Source organism: Serinus canaria, chromosome 25 (assembly GCF_022539315.1).
Source record: "Serinus canaria isolate serCan28SL12 chromosome 25, serCan2020, whole genome shotgun sequence".
Taxonomy (NCBI): Eukaryota; Metazoa; Chordata; class Aves; order Passeriformes; family Fringillidae; genus Serinus; species Serinus canaria.
In genome coordinates this window covers 5,965,149-5,988,744 of record NC_066338.1, presented here as the reverse complement: position 1 = coordinate 5,988,744, position 23,596 = coordinate 5,965,149, and the positions used below count along the sequence as shown (strand labels likewise).

Below are 23,596 nucleotides of genomic sequence, written 5' to 3'. Positions count from 1 at the left end.
CACAAAAATTACCTTAAAATCCATCTGAAGAGGTTGGGGCTATGTTGTGGGATTTTAGGGGGGTATTTTGAGTGGATTTGAATCCTATGCCCACTTCAGCATCCAATGTACCAAAATCCCACAAATCCACCCAAAATTACCTGAAATGAATGAAAAATTCATCCTGAGGGGATTGGGGGGAGGTTTGGTGAGGGGCTTTAGGGGATTTGGGGGTTTTGGGGGGGATTTAAAGGGGCTTTTTGGCAGTCATCATCATCCAAAAAACTACACCCCCTGCCAAGCTGAGACCAAACCCTAAGGACTGTGCCCCTCGTGAAGAGGAGATGAAAGAACTGCACCCCTTCTGGGGAGGAGATCAAAAGCCAGAGGAGACTGAGCTATTAACTCATTAGGGTAAAACGTATTCATTTAATCAAGTGATTAATAATAATCATTTCTGTTACTTTATCCTTTGTGATTAAGTCTCAAATGCTTTTCTATTCCTTGTTAATTCAGCTGAATAATATTAATTTTGATTTTGTAAACTATTAAGCCATATTCTTGATGTTATATATGAAGGTCCCATATCTCTAATTTAATAAACCACAAACTTAAAATTTAGCAGCAGTTTTAACTGAGATAAAATAATACAATCAAATAGAATCCAGTAGTTACTAAATGAAATTTGGCAGTGGTTTGGATAAAGCACAAGCAAAACCGATAGATTGGGGTACGGAGAGGGCTTCCCACCCTGCCTCACGTGCAAAAGGCAAAAGGATCCAAACCCAACTTATGTACTGTGTGCTAATACACATTCAGGAGGCCAAAAGTTTGGAAAAGGATTGAAAGAAACGCTCTGATCATGATGATGACAAAAAAAAATATCAAACCAATTTATTTTTGACAGAAATGAACACTGGATGCCCTCCAGCCCCCCAAGCCTGGCAGGCCGAGTGGTGCCGTTCCCATGGCATGAGGTGCTGGCAGCCTGCGGAGAGAAACCAGAGAGCCACGGTCAGTTGCAGCAGGCTCCTGTCCCCCTGTCCCACCATGGCCTGTGCCTGGGCCACACTGCTGGCTGAGCTCAGAGCCCAAACCTCCCGACCCATTCTCTGTTTTTAGAGAAGGGCAGCGTGGCAGGCCACGTTCCACCTCCTCTGCTTAATCACGGCACAGCAACTCCTCAGCAGCTGCAAGAGCGGGATGCCCGTGTGCCCGTTGCCACCTGCCCGGAGCCCTTCTGCCAGCTGAGCTGTGGAGCCGGGTGCCCACCTTTGGAGAGCTGCTGCCAGGAGAGGAGCCGATCCCGCACCAGGTCCTTGTCCTTCTGGAAGGGGCTGTCCCTGCAGACCGTGGCCCCTGGGGTGCTGCCACTGGATGTGCTCCACAGACACTGCAGGCGCCTCCCTGTCTGATCCGGGCACCAGGTGAAATCCTCCTGGGAAAAACAGAGAAAAATTGCATGGAAGTCAATTCAAAACAAGACCTGGAAACAAGAAGAAGCGCAAAGCCTGTCACTGTTTCACAGGCCTGAGAAGGGTCTGACCACTCCATGGGTGAATTAAACCTGCCCACGGGTGGGGAAAATCCCCATCTTTCCCACCCATAAATGCGCCCCTTCCTCAAGGGCCTGCAGAGCAGACCAGCTGGGGCACAGCTCCGGAACCCGTCCCACCCCCGCTCTGCTCCCCACCATCCACATGGATGGATGCTTTTGTCAGGCTGGCTGCCCCTGCCTCAGCCCGTGCCAGGCTGGCTGGCAGAAGCTGTCAGCAAGGCCAGCAGCCAGCTCCCCTTCCACAACATCTGTCCCCTGTCCCGCCAAAAAGCAACTCGGGGGCCAGCAGAAAAATTAATATTCCCCAGTGCCACCAAGTGGGGAACCTCCAGCACGGGGCCAGACCGAGCCCTGCCCTGCCTGGAAGCACCAGCATCCCCCCCACCCCTGTGCCGGCTGGGGACTCATCTTGATTTCATCGGGGCACAGAGCGTGTCCTCCAGGCAGGGGCCGCAGCCAAAGCCCATCGGCTCTGCCGCGCCAGCGGCCAGCTCCAGGATGGTGTTCCCAGCTCCACGTCGTGCTCCAGAAGAACACGCCAGCTGTGCCTCAGCTTGCGGCGACATCACGATGCCATTGAGGTGCAGGGGGATGTTTCCCCTGTCCCAGTCCGTGGCACCTTCACCGCACTGCCACCACTTCTCCAATAGGATGGGGAGCTCGGAGCCGCTCCCTCCACAGCTCGCTGAGGACCAGCGGAAGCATCTCCTCGGCTGTGCTCTCTCCTCCGTGCCGCAGCCACAGGGAAACACTCCAGGCTTTTCTTCCAGCGCCACGGGATGCGTGCTGCTGGTACTTGCTGGGCTCCAGGATCCTACTGTGCACAGGGATGCAGCTCTGCTGTCTCCTGGGTCAGGCAGGGCTCCTGCAGCCAAGAATGCTCAAAAAGGTCCTCCAGGGATGGCCTGTCGGTAGGGTCCATGCATAAACACCACCTGATGAGGTGCTGGCACTCTGCGGAGAGAAACCAGAAACCGCCGCTCAGCAGGACAAGGCTCCTGTCCATGCTCTTCCACATTCCACAGTGCTCAGGCCACACCAGGAGTGCTCAGAGCTGCAGCCAAAAGCTTCCCATCGATCCTCTCTTGCCGAGGACACCAGCACAGAGGCACAGGGGCCACCTCCTACACCTGAGCCCAGCAGATCCACCTCCTCACCAGCTGCAAGAGCAGGACGCTTCTGTGCCAGCTGCCCCTCCCAAGCCCGTTCTTCCCCTCATGCCTTGAAGGTGCATCCCCACCTTGAGACATCCGGGCGGGGAAGCAGAGCTGGCCCCGGACGATGTCCTCCTTGGTGTGGAAAGGAAGGTGCCCGCAGACCAGCTCATAGAGCAGGATGCCCAGAGACCAGATGGTGGCTGGCTGGCCATGGTAGCAGCCAAAGAGGATCCACTCCGGTGGGCTGTACTCTGGCGTTCCTATGGGACACGGGCGCAGCTCATCAGGCATATCCTGCTCCCTCCCTCTCTCCTTCCTTTCCAGCTCCAGTTCCACAACAGCCAGCCCTTGCCGTGCCAGAAAGCAACTTGGCTGCAGCTGGCTGAAGAAGGATTCCCCCTCCTTCCTTTTCTCCCTTTTCCCCCTCTACCAGCAAAGGGGGGGAATGTGTCCTGGAGGATCGTGCCACACCCAAAGTCAATGAGCTTCGCCTCGTCTGTAGCCAGGTCCACAAGGACGTTCTCGGCCTTGATGTCGCGGTGCAGGACGCCGCAGCTGCTGCAGTGCCGCACGGCCTCCAGCACCTGGCGGAACAGCCCCCGCGCCACGGGCTCTGTCAGGAAGCGCCGCTCGTGCAGGAAATACCAGAGGTCCTGACAGCGCTCCGGACGCTCCATGACCAGTGTGAAGCCCTCGGGCACCTCAAACCAGTCCAGGAGCCGCACGACGCCGCGGGAGCCAGGCTGCGACACCATCCACAGCAGCGCCAGCTCCAGGGGCACAAGGGCGCCGTTCTGCTGCGGGGGCACCGCGATGCCGTCAGCGGGGCCGATGCTGCGCCGCGCCTCGGGCACCCCCTGCCCGGCCCTGCCACTGCTCGCCACCCTGCTCACTCCACGCTCGCTCCCCTCGCAGTGTTCCGGCTGCCGCCCTGCCGGGCCTCGCCTTTGCCCCGCCCGGCACGCCCCGTCAGCTCCATCAGCTGGCCCCACTCACTCACCAGCCACGCCCACTCCGAGATGCGGTCCTGGGACACTCGCTTGATGGCTACCTGCATGCCAAGGCGAGCGGCGGGCTGAGCCCATCGCCCGCCGCCCACCGCCCCCTCCGACCGGCCCCGTCTTACAGCGGGGCGCCGTCGGCGAGCCGGGTCCCGGAGTAAACGCTGCCGAAGCTGCGGCTGCCCAGCAGCGGACCCTCCCGGTAGAGCTGCTCTAGGGGAGGCTTCTCCATCCGTGCGGGCGGCACCGCGCTCCCGCTCTTCTGCTCGGGGCACCCGCCTGCCCGGCGCGCTGCTGCTTGCTGAGCCGCCCGGGGCTTCTTTTAGGGCCGGGGCCTCGGCCGCGGCTGGGCGAGAGCCCGCGCCAGGCGGAGCCAAAAGACCGCGCTGCTCCGCCAGCACCAGAGCGAGCGGCTCTTCCAGCGGCGCCACAGCCAGTACGGAGAGAGACCGGTGGAGGCGGAACCACGGTGGGCTGGGCAGGGGCGGGCACGGGGTGGCCCCGCCGAGGGGCGCCTTGAGGGACATGGCATGAGCTGGGAGAGGCGGAACACGGGCGGCACGGGACGGGACGGGATGGGGAGCAAGTGGAAAGTCGAGCAGAAAACCGATCGAGAAAAGCGCTGCTGCTGCTGCTGCTGCTGCTGCTGCTGCGGAGCCGCCGGAGCTCGCGGCCGTTCCTCCGTTGCCCCCAGGAACCCAACGGAGGAGCCGCCGCGCGCCCCAAGGAACGAAAGAGAGAAACAAACAAATCATACCCCAAAGTCATTCCTATTAGAGAAGTAACCAAAGAAAACATTGTAGCAATAAAGAAGAGTGTTGGCTTGTGGCTTCTTTCTTCTTTGTGTGAGACGAAGCATTTAATGGGGAAGAATTGCCTCTTCTGACAATTTTGTGCAAGTGGACAGGAGCAGAGCATTTAATTTTCTAGGAGAAAAGGGAAATCATGTCACTAATGTCATCTCTTTTCATCCTCTGTTGACACAGTTGCACGCTGCCAAAAGTCATGGTCTGCAGTGTGGAGCTTGGGACCAAGTTTCTTTTGCTGCCAGAGGATGAGTAGGGGAAGAATCCCAGAGTCATGGAGTTGTGTCACGGTTTGGCTTGGAAGGGATCTCAAAGATCCCATGGCTGCAACCCCCCTGCTGTGGCTGGGGACCCCTTGCACCAGACCGGCTTGTCTAGAGCTCCATGCAGCCTGGCCTTGAACACTGTCAGGGATGGGACATGCACACCTTCTCTGGGCAGCCTGTTCCAGGAGAGTCTTTTTTCTGAATCCCTTACCTAAACCTATTCTCTGTCCATTTGGATCCATTCTCCCTTGTCCTGTCCTTGTCTGACCTCATACAAAGTCCCTGTCCAGCTTTCTTGTAGGTTGCCCTCAGGTACTGGAAGGGCACAGTTGGATCAAGGCTCGGTCTCTTTCCCAGGCTGAAGAAGCCGAGCTGTGTCAGCCTTTCCTTGCAGGAGAGGAGCTGCAGCTCTCACACCATCTCGGTGTCCCTCCTGGGCCCTGCTGCAGCGTGTCCACGCCCTTGCCGTCCGTGCCGGGGAGCCCGGCAGAGGCGGACGCAGCACTGCAGGTGCAGGGTCAGCGGCAGGGAGGAGACACGGCGCTGGCAGCAGTTCTGGGAGCAGCAATTGGCGATGGGCCGCCCACCCTGCAGAGAGCCGGGGCCCTTGTGCCTGCCCTTGTGCCCAGGGCGCCTTTCCCTGCCGCTCGCCCGCCCGCCGGCTCAGGGGAAATGCACCCTGTGCCGCCCCTCAGTGCCGCCCCTCGCCGCTGCCCCAGGGGCTCCCCGGTGCCAGCTGGAGGGCCCCAGGCCTCGGCCTCACCCTGCTCAGCCCAAGGCTCTGGAAAAGCAGATTCAAACACCCACCCAGAAAGTGCCTGAGTATTCCAAGGTCAGTCATTTTTCGCCAGCACAGCTTTGCTGTCAGAGTCTGGATGGGATTAGAAAATCACCAGGAGAAAAGAGCATGAACAAGTTCTGCCTTGGCACTACCTCAGGGTGTGGGGGTACCAGTCGTCCGTTTCACTGGCTCTGGATTGAAGGGACTTGAGACAGTAATTCATCTTCAGACTCAAGTGTTTATTATTTCTTATCAGTAAAGCAGTCTCAATAATGTGAGTTCAGCAGCTTTTCATTAGAAGGCACAAAAATGGCTAATAATATCTTGTTACAAGGTCTTTTAAGACAAAACTATTCAATTAAGAACTGACACCTAGATTATTTTCCCTTTTAACCCAATAACAGATCTCAAAGAGCCTGCAATACAGAATTTCTGCCCAATTACAAAAAGCTACCAAAACCCGTGAAGAAGAAGGAAGAAGAAGCATGAAGAAGAAACCCAGGATGACAACAAGGCTGGTGAGGGGTCTGGAGCACAAGTCCTGTTCAGAGCAGCTGAGGGAGCTGGGGTTGTTTATCCCGGAGAAGAGGAGGCTCAGGGGAGACAAGGCAGTGTCAAGGCACAGGTTGGACTTGATGATCACCAAGGTCTTTTCTAACCTTCTGTTTCCAACAACGCTGATGCTGTTAGTTCCAGAGTGCCCAGGATCTGTTTTGCAAGTCAGCTCCAGCAGGAACAAGGCAGGTGCCAGGGGGCTGCTTGTGGCCTCTGACACCCAATTGCTCAGGGCTTCCTGGTGCCCCAGACCCTCAGGGTCTCCCCCAGCCTGGCCAAGCTGCCCAGCAGCAGAGCTGCAGCCCCACAGCAGCTCCCGAGGAGCCCCAGCCAGAGGCACCTCGGAGCCCTGAGCAACGCAGGCAGCAGCACACGGGCAGGAGGATACGGGTGGCGCTTCCTGCCTGGAACAAAAGCTTGTGGCCATCTCCAGGCACCGCTCTCACAGGGATCCCCGCAGCTCCAGCCCCTGCCCAGCCACTCCATTGGCAGTGCAAAGGCTTCAGCAGAACCACCAAAGGGCAAGGGGCTTCTGGCCATTTTCCCTGCAGCACTGCACATCTGGGCAGCTTGCTGAGCCCAGGCCCCCTTTTCCCCCTTTTCCCCTATGACCTGCAGACCCTGGGCAGCAAAAGAAAACTCCTGGGAGTCTGTGTATTATAACACATTCTATATTCATATGCTAAAGAAAAAAAAACAAAAAAAAGAAAAGAACAGTTTTAAAGAAATAGAAAATTCCCGCTGGCTCAGGTGGCCCCAGCGGACAGAGCCTCTGGGCTCAGCTCTCTGCAGAGTTCCAGCAGCACAGCAAGCTGAGCCCCGACAGATGAGGCCGTGTCCTCCAGGCCCTGCGGAATTGATCTTGCAGCCTCTGGAAGAGGGTATATCGTTTACGCTGCAGTGCCTGGAGGACATACAATGTTTGAAGTGCCATGTCTGACACGGCACAGCTGATGTCCTCCGTCAAGTGTTCAAGGGCTGAAAGAGAGAGGAACAGAGCCATGGTCAGATCCCAGATCGGCAGGGAGCCGAGGAGAGCCCCCAGCCAGGGCCATCCCAGCCGGATCTAGCCATGGCCAGGAGGGAGCAGGGACCAACAGGACCAGTCCAAAACTGATGGCCACGAATCCCTCAACAGGCCCTGAAATCTCTGTGTGCTCTGCCCATGTCGCCCCTGCGACGTCGGCTCTGCCCCTCGTCCGCAAAGGGAGCAGAAAACTCTGCAGCCGGGGCAGGGCTTGCAGCTGCCCCCGCCAGCCCCTGCTGCCAGCCCACTGCCCTCACTCACCACTGCAGATCAGTTGGAGCTCTTCCTTCTTTCCCCTCAGGTGCTGCCCGGCCATCCCTGTGAACACAGAGCCTGTCACGGCCCCAGCGGCACAGCTCCCTGCCAGCAGTGCTGCCGGCGCTGTGGCCACTCGGCCTGCTGGCCCGGCAGGGCTCAGCCCGGGCCCTGGCCGCACGCTGCCACCCAAGGGCTCGGCTGCCAGAGGGCGACAGCAGCGCCGAGGCCAGCCGGGGCTCCACGGCGCCGGGCCCGGCCAGCACTGCCGGGGCAGCAGGTGGGGCTGAGGCCGAGCTGCGGCGGGCCGGGGAGGGAGCCCGGGCTCGTGGCTCACCCATGAACCTGATGGCCGCCTCTCGCAGGGGCTCCTGTGGGCTCTGCAGGTAGCGCAGGGCCCGGCGCAGGTGCTCGGCCGCTCGGCTCCTGTCCTCTGCCAGCTGAAGAGAGCGGCGGGAGGGAAGGAAGGGTTGGTGCGGGCTCAGCCCCTCGGCCGGGCGCTGCCTGCGCCCAGCCCCGGCCTCCACTGCCCGCACAGCCCTGAGGCGTGGCCAGCAGCCGCTGGCGCTGGGCTCCCGATGGGAGGGGCCAGAGGGCCGGCTGCTGCCCGGGGAGCCGCGGTGCCAGCCCGCAGCCCCGCCGGGCAGAGGCTCCACGAGCACCTGGCTCTGGCCCACAGGAGCCTGGAAAGAGCCCGTGTTGCCTCTGGTTCCAGCAGCGGGCAGGGGCAAAGCTGCCAGCCCCGCACTCTGATCACTGCCTTCGAGGATGAGGGCCTTCTCGAGGATGGGGCGGGGGATTCTTGGCAATCCTTACCAGGCTCTCGCCGAACCTCCATGTCTGATCCACCTGTAGTGCTTGCTCAAGATCCCTCCTCTTCAGGAATTTGGCTGAAGAATGCAGCATTTCCCGGGAGGCCTGGGGAGCAGCAGAGATGTGGAGATGGCCTCACAGGCCAGGGCACAGGAGCGTCCCAGTGCTACAGCCTGGAGGAGGCTGCAAAGTGCCAGGGCAGGAGGCAGCCCAGCCCCCTCCAAGGGGGACAGCAGCTGGCCACAAGTCCTCACCTCAGCTACAAGCTGATTCTCATCATGGCAGTGGAAGTAGAGTGGGAGCAGGCTCTGGCGCACGTGTGACTTCAGGGCCTTTCTTCCCTCCTGCGTTAATAAGTCCAGCATCTCTTGAAAGACACACATGGAGCTCAGCTGCACCTGGCTATCATCCTGTATGAAAGGAAGGGCAAAAGACCTCAGCATCAGCTGCTCCAGGCCCCCCAGGGCACAGGGCTGCATCTCCATAGGGCAGTGGAGTGTCCGGGCAGCAGCCAGTGGCCGTGGCCGTGGGCACAGAGCCTTACGCAGTCAAAGAGTGGCAGGAGCGCCTCAGCCAGCTGCAGGGCGATGGGGGTGGGTATTGGGGCACCATTATCCAGGAGCAAGTATCTGAGTAGAAGAATGGTCATCCTGACCATGTCACTGTCATTTTCCTCCAGGAGCTCCACAAGACTTTCAGTCAGGCTCCCCATTTTTTCAGCCTGCGTGGAACACAAGTTTCTGAAACACCACCTTGCTGCTGCAGGGCCCAAAGGCCAAAGGCCTGTCCCGAAGCATTTGTACAGTTGAAGTGGGAGGCAGGAGAGATGGGAGGAGCTGCCCCAGCGCCCAAAGCCCAGGTAAGGCCAAGCGACTGCGTTGCCCAGCCCCACGCTGCCTGCACGGCTTCAGCCACTGTCCCCTCCTCACCATCAAGGGATTCTTGCCCAGCACTACGAGGCCTCTGAGGGCCAAATAACGCCTCGCCCTGTGCTCACTCTGCAGGTTCTGTGACATGATCTCCAGAACACTGTCACTGCATTCCTTCAAGTCCAGGCACTCGAGGACCTGAAAGGCACAGGGCAGTGACAAAGGACGCTGCCATCAGGAGCCCGGAACCGCACAGGGCTGGGCCCAGGCAGCAGCACAGGGCACGGGCACCGTCCTGGCAGCTGTGGCTCTGAGAGGGCAGAGAGCTGGAAGGATGCACTCAGCAACGGCAGTGCTGCCCTTGAGGCTCACCTCCACAAGGAATGCCAGGGCAGGGAAATCCCAGTATGGCATTTCTTTGCCGAGCATGCTGAGCAGGTAGAATGCAATCTTGGAACAAAAGTGTATGTTGATTGGCAAATTTCTCTGACAAGTGGAAAAAGGAAACAAGACCCTGAGCCAGTGGGCAAACCTCTCCCAGACGTGACTCACAGAGTTCTCATCTTTCCCCAACAGCCTTCCAGACAGGGGACCTGGGCCATGTGGGAGTTGGTTGCTCATGGGCACCCTCCTCTCCCAGCCTTTTCCAGTGTGCTTGGCCGTCCCTCAGTGCAGGGCCCTCTAGCCCACGACCACGGGGACTGTGTGGGGCACCTGGGCACAGAGCACAAATGTCAGAGGCAGTGGGGAGAAGGGGGTCTCACCTGCCCAGCAGAGCCACGGCAAAGTGGTGGGTGTCAACAGAGAGCAGCGTGTCCTAGCCACGCCTGCGTTCCATTGCCACCACCACATCCTCACACCGCAGAAGGCAGAGCAGGGACTTCAGGGTCCGCACTGCAAACCTGTGTGCAGAGCAAAGCCCAGGTCACACTGGCAGCACTGGCTCCTTACCAGGCGGCATGGCAGGGACAGGAGGACCGAGATGGAGCACCTGTTTGGGCTGGTGGTAAGGCCATGCTCTTCCTGGCATTGCTTCCAGAAGGTATCGACCTCCTCTGGCATATCCAGAGTGCTGAAGAACACTTGGAAGAGCAGATGCACAAATAGGCGGGGAAAATACACCCTCAATATACGTGGGATACAGGGCACCTGGAGGATCTTCCACATCACCACGGTTGCCTGCAAAAAACAAAGCCCCCCCGAGACAGCGCTCAGTGCTGAGGTGTCCATGTGGCAGGGCCCGAGCTTGGCAGGGAGAGGCCCAGAGAGACACAGGGGGAGCACAAGGCCCGGCAGGCCTGAAGCTGCCCGTGGGCCAGGTTTCAGGCCAGGACTTGAGGCAGGGAGATGCAGTGGGAAAAGGAGGATGGAGAGCGCCTGGAGAGGTGGCCTTGGGCCCATCAAAGGCCAGTTGCAGAAACTCACAGCCAGGGCAAAGACACCCGTTTCGTCCCCATCAGAGGTGCACGTGCTGTACTCTGGCCAGCTCCCCAGCACATCCAGGAGTGTCAGCTGCACCAGCTCCGCAGTCCTGGATGAGCCCATGATGGTCTTCCACATGGCCATGGCAGCTCTGTGGGGTTAGAACTCTGTCTCAGGTAGTCTCAGACACAGCACCGCAGGGAGCTGAGCTGGATGCCAGTTCTGCCTCTGCCCACTGCCCCTCGCCAGCAGCACACAGGCAGCCCAGCCCTGTGGGGACAGACCCCTGAGGGGCAGGGAGGGAGCAAGGCAGCAGGCTCAGGGGCTGACATGCCAGGGCTGGCAAAGGGAGCAGCCAGAGGGCCTTGGAGCTCTCTGTTGGTCAGATACCTGGGCCAGGTTGTACAGGGTGATTCGCTGGGGAGCCCTGAGCTCTCTGGGCAGGTGGGCCCCATACCTGTCACAGGATGGGGCCAGACGCAGGAGCGTCACCACTGCGTCATCCGGCTGTGCTTCTGTGAGATCCAGCAGGGGCTTGTCCAGCCTGTGCTCATCAGAATCATTGGCCATGAGCCACTGGTGGATATACCTCACCATGGCGGGCACCTGGAGAAGGCAAAGGGAGACTTGAAAGCTGCCAGAGGGAGCAATGTCCCCAGCTTTCCCAGGGAAGTGCTTCCCTTCCCACCACACTGCCATGTGGCCTCAAAGGCTCACAGCAACCCGCATGCATTGCTTGGGAGGCCAAGCAATTCCTGAGAGAATCAAACCCTGGGCACAGGCTGCTTACTTGCGCTGGATTGTAAAAATCTTCCTCTACAAGCATACACAGCAGGGCAGCACTGGTCTTAGTTTGGAAGATAGGAGGGTATGGTCCGAACCCAGTGCCCATGGCGATGGTCTCTTCCTTCTGAATTCTCTTGATGAACTTGCAAACGAGCTGTAGGAGAAAGGCAGAAAGGCAAGGATGTTTCATGGAATGCTGCACACACGGTGCTCGGCTGAGCAGGGTCAGCAGGCCCAGCCCAGCTGGGGATGGCTGCAGGTACCTGAGCTGTGCTGCGGAAGCGGCCACAGCTGGATTCCTGCTCTCCCATGCGCTCCACTGCTGGATCTGGCAAAAAGCAAGCACAGACAGAGCTGAGGGGCTGCAGGAGAGGCCAGAGAACACAGCCCAGTCCTGCGCTGCGATCCCCAGGCAGGGAGAGCCCCAGGAAGATGGAGCACGACTCCTGTGGGGAGCCTGCCCAGCCCCTCTTCTGTCCTGTCCGTGAGCATGTCCCCAGGCGATGGCATGGCATGGCATGGCATTGGATCAATCCGGCTGCAGGCACCAGTCTTGCAGCTCAGCTCTGCCACTCACCCTCCTGCGGTGGCTGGAACGGCACCACCTCTTCAGTCTCCTGTGCTGGGGAACTCCAGGGTCTTCTTCTCCCCTCCTCTTCCACCCAGGCCAGCTTGGGCACTCTTGGGGGTCTCTGCTCCATGTCTCTTACTGGATTTGTTGGTATTTGCAGGAGAGATGCCTTGGAAAAGCTCCAAGTCACCAAGTCCTGCAGTCGTGCCAGGAAGGCAGCTTCAAGAAAGAAGCCTCAGGAAGGCAATAGGACAGCAAGTCCTGCACTCGGTCCCAAGGGCTCCTGCCACAAGGACAGGAGACTCCTGTCAATGATTGTGGTCTGGCCTCGAGGGCACTGGCGGCAGGGATGGGAGATGCCTCTGGGACACCAAGTCCCACGCTCTGCCCTCGAGGGCACCTGCAGAAGAGAAGCCTCAGGGAGACCACGGGTCGGCAAGTCCTGTGGTCAGGCCTCGAGCTCAGCTGCAGGAACAATGCCTCAGAAAGGCTCCGGTTTGGACACGAATGAGAGCGCTGTGTGGGGGCTCCTCACGGCACCGCTCTGTCCCGTCCTGTCCCGTTGTGTGCTCTGAGCACTGTGGTGTGCTCTTGTCACTGCCAGCTCCTAAGTAATGATGTGTCACAAAGGGCCCTTAGACACCTGTTCTATGCCACAGTGCCCATGCTACACCGTGTCACAAAGGGCCCCTGCACACACTCTGCCTGCCCTGGGGCCACCCCCAGCCCACCCAAAGTGGCCCAGGTTGAAGGAATCTCTCACCCCAAATGTCTAAGACAGCCCGACAGGGTCTTTAGGAACAGCTCAAACCATCAGCAAACGCTGCCCTGCTCTGTGGGCTCAGGGCAGCAGAAGGAGCCCCCAGGGCTCTGCTGGGCAAGGCATGGGGCCTTCCACAGAATCTGGCTCGGTCTCCTTGGGACACGTCCTGGCCAGTGGTCATCCTAAACCCATGGGTGTGACACGGACAAGGAACGTGTGGGCCAGGGCATGAATGCTGCTCTGACCCCTTCAGCCTGGGGAGTGCTGACATCAGCAGGTGTGGCAGAGTCCCTGCCCAAGCAGACCTGCCCCCCCCAAACTCTGGCAGCAGTGGTGCCCATCTCCTGCCCCAGAGACCGGTGCCCCTGGGGGGCTTCTGTGCCAGAGGGAGCCAAAACCCACGTGCACTGGGGACTGTGCTCCTTCCTGCAGGAGCTGTTGGCAGGAGCACCTGGAGCAACTGCTGGCAACACTTGGTCTCAGTCAGAAGCTCTCACTCCATGCTGAAATGATTTTCTCATAGAAGTCATTTCCTTCAGCACAAAAACACCTTAGTGGCAAAGGCACAGAAGAATCTGGCATTTAAGAATCCTCACTTCAGGAAAGCTTTACTTCCCATTGCTCAACTCAAGTAGTTCCAAAAATTTGAAAACTTCCCAACTTCATTGGGATGGCCTGAGAAGGTGACGAGTTGGAATTTGCTTCTGTCTCAAAGCAGCAACTCATTTGCCTTAACATCATCCACTGAGAGTCACTTAAAATAACACTGCACAGAGGAAAAACAAGGGCCTTTCTTTGGTTTGCAAATGGTTTTCTATGAAGGGATGATATTATCCTAATTCTCTTAAAGAATAAAAGCTTTCAAGAAATTACAGTCCACTCAGTGTTACAAAAGTAGCCCAAAAAAGTGAGTAGATGGCAAAAGGGCTAATCCTCCCCCTGGTACAGATATCTAAGTTGCCAGTAAAGTACAGCTCTCCCCTCTTGTTCCCTGCAGGAGAATTAGGACCATGAACCAGAATAGTCACAGATATTCTTTCTGTCCTCCGTAACCAAAGTTGTGCCAAACCACAGATGCTGCTTTAAAACTGACTCAGATTCCAGCCTACACTTCTCACCTTCCAGACAACTCCTTTCCCGACACCCCACCAACACCAACACCCCCAAACTCCAACACAGAAGCCCTCAACACCCCGCCAGGACCCCCAGCCTTCCCTGTCCCTCCGCAGAGCTTTCCCACCCTCCAGCAGACCCCCTGGTTCCCTGTACATGCTGTGGGATGGCACTCAGGAGGATCTGCTCCAAGGCCTTCATCAGTGGCAAGCTCAGGCTGCCAGGCCTATGGTTCCTGGATCACCCTTCCCACCTCACTGGGAGCTGCCTGGGAAGCACTTTCCTTGAGAAGCAAGCCCCTTTCCTCCAAAGGCATTTCCCCAATTGTGTAGCTTTCCTGGGCAACACCAATACACTCTTAAGAAATGCTGGCAAGGCTGAATGACTTCAGGTCCTTTCAGGACAGGCACTCCAGCTCTAGCTCGTATTCCCCCAAGTGTGTTTCCAGGTCGAGGTTCAGAAGTGCAGCCCCAGGCCCTCTACAAACACAAGCTGCCCACTGCCTCTTCACCTGCCTCAACTCCTGCCTGTGGTCACAGCAGCAAAACCAGGCTGTTCCCAGCCAGAGCCCAGAGCCCTGTTCCTGCAGGATGCTCTTGCCAGCACCTTCCAGGACTCTCGGCTGTGCACGCACCGCTTTTCATGCCCGCTCCCAACAGGCTTTGGAACGCAGAGCACAACCTGGCTGGCTCTGCCACCAGACACACCCAAACACAGGTGGAGGAAGAAGCAGCAGGGGCTGTTTTGCAGCCATGCCCAAGAGAAACTGGAGGGTGCCATCCCTCTGTCTCACTTGGTTGGCTTTCTGACTGGGTCTGAGCCTGGGGCTGCCATTCCTCACTTGTGGGGACCAGAACCACACCTGGGATCCCAGCACTGCCTGACAGCGCTCCGGGCACTGGCACGGTTGCACCTCCGAGTCTCAGGCACCGTGCTGCGGATTCATTTGCCCTTAGGCACACCCAAAGCTCTCTGTTAAGCCCAGATGGTCTCTGGTTCTGCCCTCTTCCTGATCCTGTGCAGGATGGAGCACTGCTGTGCTTTCAGGAAGCTGTTCTTGAAACCTTCCAGCATTCCAAGGTCCTTTGCCCTCCATTGATGTTTGCCATGGAATCCCTCACAGCTGGGTTCAGATCATCCTCAGGTTTGCTCTTCCAACATCCAAGGCTCCAGGGTGCTCTGCAAGATCTGTAACTCCACAGTGTTGTGGAACTGGACCTTCAGCACAGGGATCTTTCCAGCCTGATCTGCCCTCGTTCCTCTGTGTCTGTGCACAAAGCACGGTGTGGAAGAGAATGGCAGGAGGGGCCTGTGTGTCCCAGGGCTCCGGATTTGCATCTCTCCAGCTCCACAGAGATGCAGGTAAAGCAAAGAAGCCAAACTGTTTATTAATGGAAGGCAAAGCAAAGGGATGAGCTGGGAGGGAAGAAAGGGGATGGGCAGGTTCTGAGGGCTGTCAACAGCGAGAGAGAAGGCAGGAGCTATGGGAGCTTCCCACAGGCTCAGCTGTGGCAGTCAAGAGCTGTGCCTGGAACTCCAGCTGGAATCCTCTGGTCTCCAGGTGTGTCTCACTTCCAAGGGATTGGAGGTCTTAAAGAGACACTGGTTCTTCTGAGCCAGCAAGATGAAAAGTAGTTCTGCAGCTCTTCCCTCGAAACATCACCTGAACAAATATGCTTATGCAGGACGGGCTGTTGTCTTCACTCAGGCCTTGAAGGGATGAAAGAGACAGGAACAGAGGCCACAGTCAGAACCTGGATGGCAGGAATCCAAGGAGACCTTTCTGCCAGAGCCATCCCACCCAGCTCTTGCCATGGCCACAAGAGAGGAGGGGCCAAGGGGATCAGTTACAAGGTGCGGGCCATGAATCCCCCTGCCCACATCCCTGAAATCTGTGTGTGCTCTGCCCACAGCACCCCTTGTCCACACACGGAGCAAAGCCCACCACAGCTGGGGCAGGGATTGCAGCTCCCTGCCCAGGGATTGCAGCTTGCCCAGCCAGCCCCTGCTGACAGCCTGCTGCCCTCACTCACCCTCACAAAGGGCCTGGAGCTCTTCCTTCTGCCCCATCAGGAGCAGCCTGGCCCTCCCTGGGAACACAGGCTAACCATAACTAAGACTGCTGTGGCTATTATCCAGTTTGCTTTATGGCCTAATAAGGTGACGAATTAATGGATTTTTAACTTCCTCTGGAAGGCAGGCACATGGATTCAGAGCTATCAGACACTAAGGGTATGTTTTGGGGTTACTTTAATAATGGTACTTACTGTGAGGAAATGACATTGGGGGAAATTTTCTCCCAGCACTTCACCCAGCCCTTTGGGTCTGCCCCACCAGTTTTCAAAGAGTTCAGATCCACTCTAAATGCTAATGATACCTTACAGTGGTTGGTGTTGCTGATAGGCCTGTTCTATTTAGCATTCAGAGATAAGGGAAGATTAACCTGGATAACCACACTGACACCTACCCCAGAGACAAGGGATGCTGCTGCCCCAGAGCCTGACCCTGCCCCAGAGCCCATCTCAGAAATGAACCTCCCAGGTTGGGTGGGGGTTCTAGTGAAAGGGATGGGCCAGATGCTGAAGGAGTACATTTCCCCAGCTGGTGAAAAACCCTCCCCCTGCCACAAAGAGGGAGAGTCTGATGGTGCAGCAGTGGAACCCACAGATGTTACAACAGTCCAAATTCCAGCTGAACTGCAAAGGCAATCACAGCCAGCAGCAGTTGCCCTGGTGCAAACAAGGAGGTCGAAGATGGAGCCAGAGCACCCAGATGAGGATAAGAAAGGGGGGCCCTCAGGACCCGCAGGAGAGACAAGAGTTGAGATCATCACTGAGTCCCTGATGTGTGGAAATCTCCGTAATCTGCACAAAGTCATTGTACAATGGGGACATGAGGCTTATACAGCCTGTCTATTTTGGGGACATGAGGCTTATACAGCCTGTCTATTTTGGGTCTGGGACCTTATGGGTACAGGTGTGCAACTGGATGGTGGTGAGGCAAGGAATCTGGGACCCTTGACTCAGGACTCAGGTATCAATCAGATTTTTGTAAGGGAGCCAGGCTCTCTTTCCCTCTGGGAGTGGATTTAATGAGTGCCAGAGAGAGGTTTGTCCACAGGGAGAGAATGCAGGAGCACCACCATAGAATGTGCTGGAAGACCCTCTGAGGGGGGAGGAAGGGATCCAACAGTTGAGAGAAGTGGCAGTATTGGAGGTTCTCTTTGGGAGGGATGGACAGCATGATAATGACCCCAACAAGGTCAGGTGCACAGGGCAAAGGTGTTGGAGTCTGGCAAATCTGGGGCCATCTCAAGACATCACCTTCATTGCAACGATTAATGCTGATACCAGTCGAGAGACAGTGGGCTCTGTTACCAACAAGCTTAGAAATTATGAAAGTATGATCAATGGCCCAGTGCAGGCTCATGTCTATGCTGTAGTCCAAGAACTCAGAGAGGAGATGAGGGAGGAGGTGAGGAGGAACAGTTCCCACATTGCACCAGTGGCTAATTGCCTACATAGGATCTCCCTTAATTTTTCATCCTCTACCTGTTTTTCAATTGCTGCAGCAATTTCTTCTACAAATTGCAGAAAATCACCTTGTTTTTTAGTGGCATATTTTTGTTTTGGAGCTGCCATTTTCATTGTTTTAGTTATAGCATTCATACCTAATCATTGAGCCTGTGTTAAAACCAGGGGATCCCACCGTGCCTCTAAATCTGGATTAGAAAAAGGCCCTTGACCAAGCAAAACATCAACTTCCTACAGCATGACCAGTGTCCTGCTGAGGTAGTTTCATTTTATCTAAACCAGTTTGCTCAGCTAATTGCCTCCAATTATCTGGAAATACCTTATACTGCACTGGTTGAAAAAAAACTGCTGCCAACTGCACAATATCATAAGGAGACAGCAAATCTGTATTAACAATACGAATAATTGCATTACTTCAGCAGAATTAATACCAAATTTAGCTACTTTAGACTGAAGATCCTGCACAACCTTCCATGCAAAAACCTCATGACTATCATTTTGTCCTGAATTAGGAACTGCTTGAAACACAGGAAAAGCCATTTTATCATTAGCAACACTTGTGGCAACACTATTAGCATCCATATCAAGAGCAGCTGAGCACTTTGGTGCCCCTATTTTCTCCACTAAATCCCAGTCTCCTATCTCAACTGCTTTCCTTTTAACATATTCCCAACACTGAAAAGAATCACAAACAGTTACAATAACATTATCAGAAGGCCGCGCTTTTGAAACACCAAGCTTATTTCTACTACTAGTTTTACCAAGGTTATTTCTACTACCAGTTCTATGAAGTTTATTTCTATTACCAGTTTTACAGCAAACAGAAGTATGCATTTATTCAGACCTTTTAACCCCTGTAATTTCCTCATGGTCACTATCAGAATCAGAAAACAAAGGGGGAGAAAGAGTTAATATTTCCATGTGTTCATGCAGTTCAGAGTCAGAATCAAGCAAAGGAGTGGATGGCTCAATTTGTTTCTTTTTTAAGGTCATCTTAGCTGGCCGCTGTGCTGAGGACTCAGAGTTAGATTTAACCTTAAGTTCAGCTAGTCGCTCTACGGGGGAGGGGTATGTGGATTTGAAGCTTTTTGCAGACAAACACAAAGAAGCCTTATCAACTTTTCCAGTAGAAACAGACCCAGCAACTGTCCCTGCAGAAAAAATCCCAGCAGAACACCCAGGCTGAGCTTCTCCCCTTTGCTGCTCCCCAGCAGCTTCGAGTTCCTCCTCCAGGTCTTTCTTGTCCTGCTCTGCTTTCCGCTCCTTTAAGGTGTTATAAAGCAATCTCCAAGTAGGAGATAAATCTGCAGCTGCTTTATCCCCATTCTGAATTACTTCCAGAGTTTTTCTCCAACTTCTTTCCAAGCTCTAACGCTAAAAGCAGTAGCTACATGAGTCTTAAAATTTTGAGACTTTGCCCATATTAAAATACTATGCAGAGCATAGTCCCTTGTTTTAACTGCTTTTCTTTTTAAGGAAGTTTTCCATGTAGACAAAACAATCTGTTCTTTGCTTGTTAAATGATTCCCCATTGTTCCCAGCAGCTCACCTTTTTTCCAGATGTCAGAATCAGGTCTGGACTGGCAGCTCTCAGCTTCGCTGGGCTCCGGCCTCGCTGCCCCTCGCCCGGCAGTTCCATCACGTCAGGGTAGCACCAAATGTCACCGTTGGGCCAGATGTGACACACACACGTGACCAAGGTCCAGGAAAAAAAAAAGTTTTTATTCTGCATGTTCTCCAGTTTGTATACCCTTAACAAAGAGTGATCTTAAGTCATTAACTACATCACAATAACTTATTATATTCATTGGTGCAAAGCAATCAGTGTCAATATAATTGGCAAAAGTTTTACAGAAATTTAATAAGGCACATATACACATCTACTTAGGCACGTAGTCTAGCTTGCAAAACTTCTCATGTCTCTTTTCTAATCGGTTTCCCTGCTGATGGCCTTGTCTTCTTCCTTACTATGGATATACCCAAAAATCATCAAGGGTTATTTCTTCTATTAACTCAGCTTTGCTTGCAGGCCAGCTGTCAAGCCCCTCCATAAGGCTGGTTTCAGCATTTCCTCAACACCAAGAGCAGCCTGACTTCCTTTCTCCATCCACCACTGACAGCTTTGCAAATCAGGAATTGTTCAAGCTGTTTTGCCTCCACTCCAGGACAGGCATCCTGATATAAGGACCTAATTGTGTTTATATCTATCACAGAACCATGTTAGTCTTAAACTAATTCTAGTATGGAAATCACTTGTGGATGCTGGACTCATCAGACACTGCTGGGACGTTGCACATAGCTCAGGGAAGAGTGTGATTGTTATTGTGTCCTGTTCAGCTGTGGTCTGTTGGCCATGAAGAGAAACTTTCTGTGCCTCTGAGTCCCACCAGTTCCTGACCCCCAAAGGACACAAACCTGATGAGTTGTGGTTCCCACTCCAGTGGTGGCACTGGCACCTCCCTCCACAGCCAGAGCAGAGTTCCCTTGTCCCAGAAAGTCCCTGGCAATGCATGGATGAAGGAAACAGGACAGGCTGTGGGGATCAGGGTCAGGGCAGGGCAGTCAGGGCTTTGGGGTGGTTGTGAGCCCAGGGCTGGAGCCAGCCCTTGGCCTTGGTGAACCTCATCCCATTGTCCTGGGCCCATGGCTCCAGCCTGTCCAGATCCCTCTGCAGAGCTTCCTGCCCTCCAGCACAGCCACACTCCCACCCAGCTTGGGCTCACCTGGGAACTGACTGAGGGTGCCCTCGATGGCCTCAACCAGATCAGCAATAAAGAGATTGAACTGACCTGGCCCCAATCCTGAGCCCTGGGGACAGCCCTGGATGTGACTCCATTCCTCAGCTGCTCTGAGTGCCAGGGGTTGGATGGGGGACATGGAAGGGAGGGGGTAAGGACAAAGTCTGATTGATTGCCAGCCATGAAGGGTCTTGATCTTCATATCTGTTCAAACCGCATCAGGAGGTGCTGGGGTCAATATCAATTGGACATTGCTGATATCAATCTATCAAAAGGAAAAGAAAACAGAGAAATCAATTCTCTCTTAATTGTTTTCCATATAGAATATCCACTTTAAATGCATTTCTGAAATCTGTCTACCTAACCACTGAAGAATTAAAAGCTTGAATGATTCCCAGGGGCTTTTCTTGCTTGAGTGTTTTGAACAAAAGTTTGTGAGCTTTTCTCACTGAATTCCTGAACTGAAGAGCTCAAGAAAGAAAAGGCCTCTGGAGTAGTGAAATTAATAAACAGCCTCCCAGTGGCTGAGGATCCATCCCCATCAGAGCAGCAATGAACAGGAATGGGCACGGCTTTGTGGCTGCCTGTCCTAGGGTGACTGTTATCCCCATCCGTGTGTGTGTAATTTATGCTGGATATTATGTTCTGTGCCTTTAAGACTGACAGAGTGAAGGTTTTGTTTTGGGCCTCTTATCAGCCACTCGGCGGGACATCCAGATAGCACCAGGCATGCTGCTGCTTTTTGGCTTTTTGCCCTGCTTTTTGCCTTTGCTCTTGCTTCTGCTTCGCTTCTGCTTTGCTTGCTCTTGGTTTTTTCCCCCCTTCTCATTAGTTACTTTAGCTAAACAGTCCAAATTCCTTTCTGGACTGTTCCCCCCCCCGTTTGGACCTGCTGACTGCTCTGGACTGGGATTTGGAACATGGAGAGAGAGTTTGCACCTTGTGACTGCAGCAGCTGCCCCAGCGCCAGAGGGACTGATAACAGCAAACCCCCAGGAGAGACTTTTCTGAATTTGTCATTTCTTTCAGAGCAGTGAAAGAGTGGTGTCATCGGGTATTGTTCATTGTGTGTGCTGGGGGGTGCTGTGCTTGTCAAATAAACAAGTTCTTTCCACCTCTCTCCGAGGAATTCTTCCCAAACCGGTTGGGGGGGGAGAGGCCCTGTGGGTTTGTTTTTGGAGAAGCCCTTTTTAGGTATTCTCTCCCAAATTTGCCCTAAACCAGGACAAGAATTTATTGGAATTATATGGAATTAATGGAATCTGTCCTCATTCGGGTGTCAGAGAAATTTAAAAATTGAATTTAATGTCCTGGAATCCTCCTTTAGGATTCAGGTTATCCCAATTTCCAATAAACAAATTCCAGTTTCCAATAATTCCAATTTCCATTGGGAAGAAATGAAGACCTGAAAGTGAAAAAATACCAATATCTTTTATTAACAAGCAGGAAATTCTCCCCAAATCCCGATTCTAGCGTGGCCCCGCCCCCACCCCACCCTCACACCTGCCCCCTGGGCCACGCCCCTTTGGAACCCTCCACTCCTGACCAATCAGATCGCTCGGCTGCATTTTGGTCACGCCTCCCCTCTGTTTGCTCACAATGTGGACCGTTGGTTGCTCCGCCCCCACACTGTATCCTCAATTCCCATTGGCTGTCCTGTGCAGGGGCGTGGCTCAGGCTGGGTATATAAAGCGGGTGGCAGGAGCAGGGGGCTGAGTTTCGGGATCAGGATCGGCGGCGGAGACCTCCGGAGCAGGCGGAGACCCCGGAGCGGGGCAGCCGGACAGCGGAGGATCCCAGCGGTGGACACTGCAGTGGCTGGAGCCTGGAGGATCCCAGCGGTGGACACTGGAACGGCCAGAGCCCCCCAGACCGGGGCAGTCGGACACCGGAGGATCGCAGCGTTGGACGTCGGGGGACCACAGCGATGAACACTGGTCCACAGACCGCCCCCGCGCACATTACGGTAAGCACGGACGGAGCCGATCCGCCCCCTCCCGGTAAGGGAAGGAGGACGGAGATGATCTGACACCCCACCTCCAGGTGAAGACGGTCCCGGCCCCCCACAGCGGAGGAGCAGCAAGGGTGCGGAGACCCCACCGGGCACTCCACTCCCTGCCCACATCACATCACGGTAAGTACGAACGGAGAGGATCCGGCCCCCTCCCGGTAACGGGAAGCGGCCGGAGATAACCTGACTCCCTCTTATCTCCACAGTGGGCGCAGACAGTCCAGGGAACAGGGGAGAAGCGCGGCTGCGGAGACCCCCACGCCCCTTTCCCCCCCCTCATTAAATTAAACATGAACTGAGACTAGCTGGCCCCTCCCGGTAATGGGGGAGGACGCAGATGATCTGACCCCCCCCGTTCATCCCCGCGCGGGACCGGGGTGGAGCCGAACCCTGAACCGGATCCTCCTTAACGGGGGACAACCGAGACCAACCGGCCCTTCCTTAATGAAGGAGAACCGAGCCCACCGGGCCCTCCTTAACGGAGGAGGACCGGGACCACCGGCCCCTCCATTATGGGGGAGGACCGAGCCCACCGGGCTCTCCTCAATGGGAGAGGACTGAGACCAGAGCCAGAGACAAGCTTGTCCCACCTGAGTGAGGTGAGGAGGGCTGAGACCCCCGGTGCCCCTAAATGCAGAAATGGAGACCCCAAAAAAGACGGCCAGAGACCCCCACCCCCATGAATGGCGGGAGGACGGAGACCCCCTCGGTGTCCTTCAAGGGTGAGAAGGGTGGTGCACCCCCTTTCTTTTGCTCTGAACCTCCTTCCCAGCTCTGCCATCCCTTCATGTCCCCCCTTTCCTTGGCTTGTTGACTGCCATGGATCCCAAAACTCTCACTTTCTGCCCCCCAGCTCTCCCAAATCTTGGTGTCCCCCCAGTTCTGCACTCCCTGCAGTGCCTGGAAGTGGCGCTGTCGGAGCCCAGCCCGGGGGTCCCTCAGTCCTTGATTGGGGGACATGGACGGGACCCCCTGGGAGACATACACATCGGGAGTCTCTGGAGCACAAAGGTGGGTGTGGGAGGAGGAGGGGAGTTCCTGTGGGAGTGTGGGATTCAGGAATGGGAGACTTGGGAATGCAAAAATTCCCATGGAATTTCCATGGCCGGATATCACTCTTATCCCAGTCAGGTGAGAATTCCATGGATGGCTCTTCCCCCAAGCCATTGCCATGAGAATTCCATGGGGAAATGATTTGAATTGATGACCAATGCAATGCCAGCAGTGCAATGAGACGTAATCCCTGCTGGGATTCCCTGGGACATGGATGCCAATCCTTTGCCCAGGCCTGCTCTGCTGTGCCCGTGGCAGCACCAGGGGAGTGTCCTGTCCCTGCCCTGAGCCCAGCACGAGCCTTTCCTTGGCTGTTCTGTGCCCTGCCCGGGGCAGGAGGGCACTGCCGGGGTGGCTTTGGTGGCCCCGGGCACCTGGCTGGGCTACAGCCGCTGCAGAGCCCCCTGGGGAATGTTCCAGAGCAAAGCTTACAGCAAACAGCAGTTCCTGGAGGGGATTCTGCCCCTGGGCCTGTGCTGGGAGCCCGAGGGCAACAGCCCAAAGTGCAGGAGCTCAGTGTCCCTCAGCCAGGCAGTGTC

General features: G+C 55.6%; 1 protein-coding gene and 2 pseudogenes across 1 annotated transcript in view; 1 reads left to right on the top strand and 2 right to left on the bottom strand.

Moving 5' to 3' along the window:
• Positions 1 to 3,927, bottom strand: part of LOC115485058 (serine/threonine-protein kinase pim-1-like) — a 213,710-nt pseudogene extending 209,783 nt beyond the window's left edge.
• The window catches only part of LOC115485198 (uncharacterized), a 2,106,330-nt gene that overhangs the window by 479,735 nt on the left and 1,602,999 nt on the right, over positions 1 to 23,596 (bottom strand).
• Positions 1 to 23,596, top strand: part of LOC103825013 (zinc finger protein 208-like) — a 742,626-nt pseudogene that overhangs the window by 147,097 nt on the left and 571,933 nt on the right.